Source organism: Vombatus ursinus, unplaced genomic scaffold (assembly GCF_900497805.2).
Source record: "Vombatus ursinus unplaced genomic scaffold, bare-nosed wombat genome assembly UNPS02014833.1, whole genome shotgun sequence".
Taxonomy (NCBI): domain Eukaryota; kingdom Metazoa; phylum Chordata; class Mammalia; order Diprotodontia; family Vombatidae; genus Vombatus; species Vombatus ursinus.
This window is the reverse complement of record NW_020954611.1, coordinates 5,051,927-5,061,099: the sequence shown is the minus strand read 5'-3', so window position 1 is coordinate 5,061,099 and position 9,173 is coordinate 5,051,927. Positions and strand designations below refer to the sequence as shown.

At 39.8% G+C, this 9,173-nt stretch overlaps 1 pseudogene; it reads right to left on the bottom strand.

Moving 5' to 3' along the window:
• Positions 1-5,787: 5,787 nt before the first annotated feature.
• Positions 5,788-7,837, bottom strand: LOC114026191 (annotated as a pseudogene).
• Between the last annotated feature and the right edge of the window lie 1,336 nt (positions 7,838-9,173).

Genomic DNA, 9,173 nt, shown 5'->3' with positions numbered 1-9,173 from the left:
AAGAAGAGAGAGGAGGAGGAGGAAGAAGAAGAGGAAGAAGAAGAAGAAGGAGAAGAAGAAGAAGAAGAAGGAGAAGAACTAACTGAAAAAGGAAGGGGCAGCATTTCAGAGAGCTTTTCAGGCATGAGGGCCAGAGAAAACGCCTGCAACCTAGAGACAGAGTATCTTTTTCATGGAACAGCAAGTAGACCAATGTCACGGGGTACGAGAGTACATGATTGGGGGTAAGGTGCAAGAAGATTGGAAAAATGATGGGAAAGGTGGGGTTGGTTCTGGGATAGTAGCGGGGGACTAGGTTAGGAAAGGTTTTTTTTTTTTCTAAATAGAGCATCGTGGATTTGATCCTGGAGGAAATAGGCAGCCAATGGAGTTTTTTGAGTAGGGGAATAGCATGATTAGATCTGCACTTTAAAATAAAATCAGTTAGTTGGCTGAGTGGAGAATGGTTTGGGATGGAGTGAGACTTGAAGCAGGCAGACCCACCAGCGAGCTATTGCAATAATTCAGTTGTGATCTGATGAGCACCTGCACTCAGATGGCAGGTATTAGAGGATGGAAGGGGGCATATTTGACAGGTGATGCAATGGTGAAATCAGCAGGCCTTAGCAACAGATTGGATGTAGTGGGGTGAGAAATAGTGACGAGTCAAGGAGGACATATATACAGGTTTTGAGCCTGAGTGTCTGGGAGGGCGATGTTGCCCTCAATTGTAATAAAGAAGCTAGGAGTGGGGGGAGGAAGGGGTTAGAGGGGAAAAATGAATTCAGTTTTGGCCATGTTGAGTTTAAAATGTCTACTGGACATTTAGCTTGAGATGTCTGAAAGGCATTTGGAGATTCGAGATTAGAGGTCAGCAAAGAGGTTAGGGAAGGATGGGTAGATCTGAGAATCATCAGCATGAGAGTTGATAACAATTACCAAGTGAAATAGAAGAGAAGAAGAAGAGGGCTCAGAGCAGAACCCTGAGGGACATCTGTGGTTAGAGGGAGCAACCTGAATGAGGTCCAGTGAAGGAGACTTATCCTCCTAACTGAAGTCATGAAAGGGACCCACCCATGCTGTGGAGATCTCAGATCCTTTGAAGTACTGGAGTCTATTTTGTAGGCTCCCTACCTTTGTTTTCTATAATCTTGAATATTTTATTGTAGTCCACGGCAAACCCTTAATTAGAATGTTTGCTTTACTTCAAGGGTTCTTGATAATTAGAGCTCATTTTCTAAAATAGTAATAGCTTTCATTAATATAGCATTTTACAATAATATAATGTATAATTTTATGCATATTATTATACATTATGTAATTATGTATAATGCAAATTGCATTGTATATATTATGATGCTTTTCATTTTAAAAAAAGCATTGTACCTATGGGGTATGGAGTACAGGGTTTATAATCCTCTCCATTTTATAGATACAGATGTTTGAGAATCTGAAAAAGAAAATGACTTTATTAAGGCTACACAGAGACTAAATGAAACTGGATCTTAAATCGAATGGCCTGGTGCTTTTTTCAAAACTCCCCTCCTCCCCCGTCAATATGGAAGATGTTGCTTTGAGAAGTATTATTTATAGATCCTTAAGATTAATCCTGAAGGATCCACTAAATCCAAAAGGGTGAGGGGAAAAGGATTGGCCTCTACACACTAAAGTCACATTACCAATGCATGAGAAGTAGGAAATGTTCTGCATCTGAACATACACACATACATGCTTGCAGAATAAATGCCAATAATTTTTAAATACTGTCATGGTTTTAGAAGGAATTATTGTCTATGGAAACTCTACATGTGTACAGATAAACACAATTTCTCCCCTTCCCCTCTAGACTTAGGGAAATCCATCCCATGACCTTTTGTCGCAGCATGCCTGAAGGAAGGCCACACGACAATCAGGACTTCCTAAGGCTGTGTGGGTGTTTTACATACATCATGCTTGCTTTTTTTCCAATCAGGCAGAAGTGATTATGGACCTTGGGGAGCATGAGTTTAGCTGCTGACTGTTTTACAGAAGTGAAAAACCAACATTGAGTTGAGCCAATTGAGTCTCTTAAAACATTCCATAAGAATAAAGTGTGGGAGGGTACTTTTGATCAGCTCCCCAAGAGTTTGTCACTGCAAATATGCCTGCTTGCTAACACATCACACAGAGTCACTTCAGGACTACACTGTTGGATAAATACTACAATCTTTCCCTGTGTCTTTTTGCCTGTTGGTGGAAGTTTCTACACAAATTTATGGGATCCTGTCTGAGAAAAATGATAATTTCAAGAAATGGTGTATGAGAAATAGCATGGTAGCATGGCAAGAGCAGTGGACTGAGGGGCCATTCACCAAGACCGGGTTTTAGCCTCATCTCCGCCATGAATTTGCTGTGATTTTAGATGAGGCCTTCTTTGGGCCTTCTCATCCTCACCCATTAAATGGGAAAGAAAGGGAAATGGACTAGCTAGTTTCTAATTCTCCTCTAGGGTATAAGAGTTTATGTTCTTTTTTTTAAGCGGGGAGAGTAACTAATTTATCCCATAAACTAATTTTATCCCCCCAAACAAAAACCAGTGCCACGTTGGCAAGACGAGAAGTGAGTCCGTTAGTAAGGAAGTAGGGCAAGTGAAGGGCAGAGGCAGGGGAGGTGGACCATTTGTCCACTGTTTAAATTATTTTCCCAACACATAGAAGACATGGGTATTTGGGGTGATGAGTATACTATTTTAAAGCATGAGCATTTGTATCTAATTTACATTTTGACAATTGTACATAAATAACAATGTAAACCAGTTCATAAACATAAGATAGTTTGTTGTTCTGGCAAAGTAAGAAGCCAATTAACTTTGGTCAGTTTTTCCTTTAAGAAAAGCAAAACCACTTCTGATTGTTTGCTACGTTCACAAGTAAGAGGATAAAAAAAGGGAGGGTCAGGAAAACTGTGGACAGTAAAAAGAATTGGACAATTTTAAAGCTGCAGTGCATAAATATTTGAAAAACTTGAACACAAAAGCACTAAATGCCAAAAAAGTGAGGAATGGAAAAGGGGTTGAGGATAAGAAAAATGTGTCCAGTGTATCTGAGTAGTGATACTTTGGTTTATCTACATTTAAGTACTGTTTGTTAGCCACCATTGCTACACATCCATTTGTCTGCCTTATTATTCCTAGAGGCAGAAATATGTATAAATATATATCTATACACATACATACACACATATATATATACATACACATACACACAAAAAACTTGTCTAGCAAATGCTTCATTTACATACTTCCTTGGGTTATCTTAAGCTGGGTTTTGGCTACTAGTTGTCAATATTATTAGCCATTTTTATTTCCATCATAAAATCCTGTAACTTATAAAATGGTCTAATCAGAGACTTATAAGTAATAAGGACATAAAGATAATGTACACTGAGTGGTAATGGGTGTAATAATGGGATTTACTTCTGACACTGGGCATGACCACATAACTCAGATGTGGCAAAATGAAATAAAGCTCTATTGGGTTGTCCCTGACACTCAAAGATCTTTTATTCTATTCATATCTGCCAGTCTTTGGGGCATTACCATATGTAGGGTAGGATTTTTATTTCCTTTTTCTGTCAAAGTTTTGAGGTCTTCACTGTTGGACCTTATAACCTACTGAGAGGAAGTACACACATTTGCATATTAAGATTCTTTCAGATGCCCAACACATCATCATCCTGGGTTTGAGGTCATCAGGTGTGATGCAAAGTCCTCTAAAAAGGTTTGATTTTCATCTTTTATGAAAATTAGTTTCTATTACATGGTTTGGCTCACAATGTCACATACACACATGCATAGTATAGTGGTACAAATAAAATGTATGAATATATACCACTCTTTGCTACACCTTAAATGCCAACATGGGATTTTTGGTCTGAGAAAAGTGAAAAAAAAATAACACACTGATGCACCTGGAGAAAAGAAGGGAAAAAAGTAATACAATAGCCCCTTTCTGATTGTCTTCTTCCGGCCCACCACTCAGATGTCGTCAGTGGTACTGGTGCAGAGTGGGAGGAATGGGAGTGTTCTCTCCTTTCCCTGAATTTTGGGGCCCCATTAGTATGAAATTCCCAGAAAATGGCCCCATTGGTAGTTGTAATTTCATGTGTATTATGTTGTCTCCTTAAGTGGATTTTAAGTTCCTTGAAGACGTGCTCTTTCTCCATTATTTATATATTCACCACAATGCCTTACACATAAGAGGAGTACAATATATACTTAATTGACCCTATACTCATGCCTCTCTCCCTAACTTCCACCCCCATCCCTCCCCCTTTTCTCGCCCCAATCTTTCAGTATTTTTTTTTTACTTTTAAAGAGATAGAGGGAAACTTTTAAAAAAGTAACAACACATTCTAAGTTCTCTGTGCACACTCGGTTTCTTCTCTAAAATAGCAAAGCATTAGATAAAACAGCATTTCCTGCACTGCTGGACACACTCAATGAGGTAATTGTTGTTGAAAGACTTTGCAATGCCCTTTTCATTTTCAATTAAATTAACCACAAAATGTACAAATGCAAATACTGAGGAAAGTCTGAGTCTTACAGAAAGCAAAACAAAATTGATGTGCTGGAACAGGAATGTTCATCACCTACTTCCACCCAGAGACAAAAAGATAGCCATTTTGGGTTTTTGTTTGTTTGTTTGCTTGGTTTTTCAAAATGTGGACTGAACCTTTCTACCCCAAAACTCCTTTCTGGGAAAGTCATTCTGACATCTAGAAATTAAAATATACATCATACATACAAAACGCCCCAAACTAGAATCTGAAAAATTAACACACCCAAAAACCACTTGTGCTTTTAACAGTGGTTTTAAACATGGCATTTTATCATCTTCACATTTTTCAGTTGCTTCACTGAGATGGCAAAGTTATATGGCAGTTTGTGATGATCTTGGGGTTGACTTTGGGGATTTACATTGCTTTTAGAAAAAAGTAAAAACAAAACAATAACAAAACAAACTCAACCAATCAACCAACAAGAACCACCTCTACTTACTGGTATAAAAGTCAGGTTGACAAGGCCTGCCTGTCATGGGACCTTTCTGGGTAGAGTTGTAGGTAGAGAAAAAAAATGTCTGGACTACCTACAGAGAGACAGATATAGGATTCCTTTCTGTATTGCCACTATTCAAATTATTATTAGGTAATTCTGCACATCTACCCTAAGTTTCACAATGTTGTTCAAACTAAATGATCTCAAGAATGATTCAACATATATACCTTTGGCGATACAAAGCCTCATTTTCAAACTTTTAGTATATAGACATATTGACTGAAGTAATGTGTTTTTGTTTTTCCGATCTTAATTTCACCTTGATTTAGATAGATGTGCAGAAAATATCTATAAAGAATGGCCACAAGACAAAGAAAAATAAACATTTATACTCAAATTACAATGATTTTTCCAGTCATTGTAAACATTTTCTAATTATTGCTTTTAGAATGATGAATTGCATAATAAATTATAAAGTGCTATCATTGAAAAATAGTTATAGATAGGAGGTTGTCTTAGTAATGTACACAAACATACTTATAAACACATTCAAAACACACAAATACACATATATGTATGTATGTATAATACATATACACAGTAGTCTTTTTTTCTTTGTACCCTGAGATTACAATAACTTTATAGTTCCTTCTTTGAATTGGAAGAAAAGTGTGAGGGAACTCATCTGTGATGTCAAGAAAGCTTTGCAGCATTGGAATCAATGTGTAAACAATTTACTACTGGCATCCTGACTTGTCAAGTCAGTTAAAATTTTATATGTAAATATATGTGTGTGTATGTTTTAGGTGCACAAACTGGATGAACTTGGCTGGACACAGTCTACTTTGGTATGGTTTATCTCCAGGGTAAAGTGACAAGTGGGTCTTAAGATTGCTGGTGCTGGTGAATCGCTTGTGACCAGCCAGACACTCATGAGGCTTTTCTCCAATGTGGACCAGACAGTGTTTCTGTAGGTGGGTGAGCTGAATGAAACACTTACTGCAAGTTGGACATTTGAACGGTCGCTCTCCACTGTGCACTCTGAAGTGGACCTTCAGGTCTGAGAGTGGCCAGAAGTCTTGGAACAAACGTTACACTAGTACTTAATCTTTCCATTCTGTTTCTTCAGTGGATACGGGAGTGTTTTGTAACCAGTCACATTTTTCTCGCTTTTAATGAGATTCATGGCTTCTTCACTGCTGTTGGCTGCCAACATCGCTGAGGCATCTTTAGGTTGTATCATGTGTTCGGATGTGGCAGCTGTCCCAGCAGTTGGGGACCCACTAGTTGGGCTACATGGCTTGTCTTTCATGCTGGTGTCTGTGCTCATGATAGAAAGGCATTGTGGGGTGCAGATATGAGTATGTCTCTGGGGTGCTCTCAGTGTAGCAATTTCCAGGATACTTCTGAGAGCAATGAATTTGGAAGAGTAGCTGAGTTGAACGGAGTATGAGGCAAGTTGCCTCCTCCACTGAATCTATTACCATAGACTGGATATAGTCATTAAAAGAGACTGAAGTTATTGATACAATTTATATTGTTCACAGTACCCAGGCTATTATAGCTCACACTATATGGGGGTAAAGATAACAGGGTAATGAGCATTATGAGAGGGGAGGAGAGCTGGAGAAAGATAACCAAGTGATATATAGCCAAGGTAAGACCCCAATCCTTTTGTGCCACGGTGTGCATTCAAGTAAGGGTATGATTCTTAATGTTCTTGAGAAATGGGAGCCAGTGGTGAAACCATGTCCCCCAGGCTACCATGAGGGTTGGGGCTTTTCCAGCCTTGGTTGGACCTCTTATTGCTGAGGGGCTAGGAGTGGTGGATGATAGCATGGGGGAGTGAATAATGTAAGTAAGTCTCTCCATCCTGTAGAGCAGAGAAGCTTTCAACAAGTCTTCTGCATTGGGAACATGGATCAGGTAGATAGCCCAAAGGCAGATGGGCCTTTCATGGCTATGGTTTTTCCTCAAGTTATCCATCTCCTTTTCTAGAGTGATGAGTGAAATGTTAGCATGAAAGAAACTCTTTCCTTTTGAATGACTGGAATCATTTTTCGGAATTTCTTTCACACTGTGTTCTGTCTTTAGGACACTTTTTGGGCAAAGTTCATTTTTCTTAGTGCTTTGTTGCTTTGGACTGATGTGTGTTTGAGTGAGGTTCATTCTTATCAGCTCTCTAGAGGAAAGAGAGTGGAATCTTTCTGCAAAGTCCCAACAATACTACACAAGAGATTCCTGGTTGGAAGGGATTGGCTTAATAGTGTAGAAATACATGCTCATTTTTTTCCTGCAGCCAGATTCTGCTCCTGAACAGAGTGAGCAAGGTTCACATAACGGATCCAGTTGCTTTTTTCCTCATTAAAGCCATCGATGAAGTGGTGAAGCTCCCTATTAGAACATATCCACCCAAAATACTGTCTGTTGGCATTCTTGGGAACTGTATCATTGCCATAGATTTCACCTATCAAGGGTCCAAAACGTATTCCTTTTGGTATGCATTCTTTGCTTATTACTTTGCTTATTACTAATTACTCTGCAGTTCATTGCATATTTGAAAACCAGATTCCTTGTCAAAGATGCCTCCAGCTGAATGACAGTGCTTCCATCAGCACCATAATCCCAGGGGTGCTCATTCACAATGTACATGTACTTCTCATCAAAATCTGCCTCTGCCCACAGTCATGTTAGCATCTTCCATGTCCATTTTCATGGTTCCCGCTGCCCTCTCAATCAAGGTTGGAAAATTTATGGTGTTAGAGTTACAGTGGGTGGCAGCCAAGATTGTATCCACAAGTTTTCCAAACAAAAATCCAACATTAAGGTAAGTCACACTCATTTCTACACAGTAAACATTTCTTTGTTCTTCTAATTGCTGGCTTCCAGCAAGACTGACTCACACCTCAAAGGTTAACTTTTTCTATGGTTTCTCTCTCTCTCTCTCTCTCTCTCTCTCTCTCTCTCTCTCTCTCTCTCCCTCTCTCTCTCTCTCTCTCTGTCTCTCTCTCTCTCTCAGGCAAGTGCTGCACCACTTACTACTTTTGCCTCACAGAAACACTGGAGGCCTGCGTGTTACAGAACTTTCAGTCTCAGGGTGATGCATGTATTATAGATAAGATATGTTTTTGACCAGTCACTATGTGACAGGGATTTAAGATTTAGAGGGATACAAAGAATAATTAAGAACATGAGAGGCCATTGGCTCCTCACTCTTTCCCACAACCCCAGCTGCTGAGAGGGCAGATGAGGAATCAACAACAACACCAACAACAAGAAATAGGGCCTACAGTAAAATGATCAATGAATAAATCAATAAATATTATTTAAGAACCTTCCTATGTGCCCGGCGCTGTGCTAAATTCTAGGGATACAAAATGGAGTGAAGGACAGTCCCTGTCCTCAAGGAGCTTACAATCTAATGGGAGAGACAACCTGCAAACAAATATGTGCAAAGCAAGGTTATAGAGGATAAATAGGAACAGAAGAAAGGCGCTAGGATTGACAGTGGCTGGGGAAGTCTTCCTGTAGAATGTAGGATTTTAGTTGGGACTTACAGGAAGCCAGGAAGATCAGAGCAGAGGAGGCAGAGTGTTCCATGCAGGGGGACAGCCAGAGAAAATGCCCAGAGCTGAGAGATCGAGTGCCTTATTTGTGGAACAACCAGGAGGCCAAAGTCACTCGATTTAAGAATACATGGCAGGTGGCAAGGTGTAAGAAGCCTGGAAAGGTAGGAGGAGACTAGGTTATGAAGGGCTTTGAATGCCAAGCAGAGCATTTTGGATTGGATCCAAGAGACAATAGGGAGCAACTGGGATTTACTGAGTAGTAAGATGGGGAGGGTATGTGACATGAGTGGGCCTGTGTCTTAGGAAAACCACTTTAGTGGTTGAATGGAGCATGGAATAGAGTGGAGAGAGATTTGAGGCAGGCAAACCCACCAGCAGCTATTGTAATAGTCTAGGCATAATGGGATGATAGCCTGAACTAGGATGGGGGCAGTGTCAGAAGAAAAGAGGGCATATTGGAGAGATGCTGTCAAGGTAAAAGTAACAGGCCTTGGCTACAGATTGGATGTGGGGGGTGAGAGATAGTGAGGATTCCTAGATGACTCCTAGGTTGTGAACCTGGGGGATTGGGAGGATGGTGTTCTCCTTTA